This window comes from Solanum stenotomum, chromosome 11 (assembly GCF_019186545.1).
Source record: "Solanum stenotomum isolate F172 chromosome 11, ASM1918654v1, whole genome shotgun sequence".
NCBI lineage: Eukaryota > Viridiplantae > Streptophyta > Magnoliopsida > Solanales > Solanaceae > Solanum > Solanum stenotomum.
Window position 1 is genome coordinate 55,434,742 of NC_064292.1, and position 1,574 is coordinate 55,436,315.

Below are 1,574 nucleotides of genomic sequence, written 5' to 3' on the forward strand. Positions count from 1 at the left end.
AATACAGGTCCAAAACGTGAAAACACAGGTGAAAAGTGCAGAAATATGAAGTTAAAATGAAGTTACAGGTCCGGGAGTTCGAGAATTAGCGATATACATGGCATATACCTCAAATATACACTTTGTGTATATCATGATCAAGGAAGATTGAAAAAGGGCCAAAGCCCAATGAATTATTACTTCATTTTTTTTGCTATTTGTTTATCTATTTGTTAATTTATTTGTTTATCTATTTGTTGATTGACTAACATTTTATTTATTTTTATGGTTGAATTTAATTAATTCCCAAAGATAGCCATTTAGCTTTTATATATATATAAAAAAAAACACATAAATAGTTATTTTATACATATTCTTATTACCTAGCTTCTATTTTAATTTTGGTATTGTCAACACTTAGGTTATTCCCCTTTAGAAAAATTTCCCGTTTAGTTCCATCCCCCTTAAGATAGTTGTACAATAATAATAAAAATATGAAATAAAATGACAATAATAATAATGATAATAATAATAGTAATAGTAATAGTAATAAATTAGTAAGTTTAAAATAAATGAGTTTTTTTTTTTAGTTTAAATTTTTTTTAAAAAAAAATGAAAAGAAAGGGGAATTAGTCAAAGTTATAAATGAGTTCATTTACTTAGTTAAAACTTTTTTAAAAAAAATAGTTAAAGTAAATGAGTTCTTTTACTTAAAAATTTAGTTAAAATAAATGAGTTCTTTTACTTAATTAAAATTTTAAAATTAGTCAAAGTCGGTATGAGTTCTTTTACTTAGTTAAAATTTTGAAAGTTAGTCAAAAATTATTTTTAGTCAAATCGCCGGTCAACCGCAAGTTAGCGGACATTTCGAGGGCCTAACACCTTCTCGGAATGTACATTTGAACTTGAACCCTTTTTCAATAGATTTTATCTGTTTAAGTCTTTTGAAAAATCTTATATTTTTTCTTGATTTTTTTTACTAAAAATTAAGCGGCGACTCTGTTCTTTTGGAAATTCGATTTCTCTTAAATCATAAGTTTAATTGATTTTTCGAAAACCAAATCATTTTTCTTTTATTTTATATTTTCGAGTAAAACAACATTTCTTTAGCAATATTATGTTTTCTTTCACTCAATTTTGTAAACAAATTTAACCAACATAATAGAAGAAAAAATATCAATATAAAAAAGATCACCAATAGTCTTTCCTTTTAAGGTTATGACCAAAAATTATGGATACCATTTAAGTACAATTTTTCTTTCAAATATTCATGATTGAAATTTAGTATGTGCATAACCATTACCATAAATATTTCAATATTTTATCTTTATATGTAATATATATTTTTTAGAAAATAGTTTTACTCAAATATTATTTGAGTAAGGGTATCATAGAGAGGTAATTTTACGAAAAAAGGGTACTTCTATGGTGAATGTCAACACTATTATAAGTAGAATGTTATAGAGATAAAAAAAAATATAACATAAAAAATTAGTTCTAAAGAAAATTAGGTTGTTAAAGGGAAATGTTGTTATAATGTATGTCAAATATTTAGCTTGACCAATTCTTTGTTATATAGGGAAAATGCATAAGTA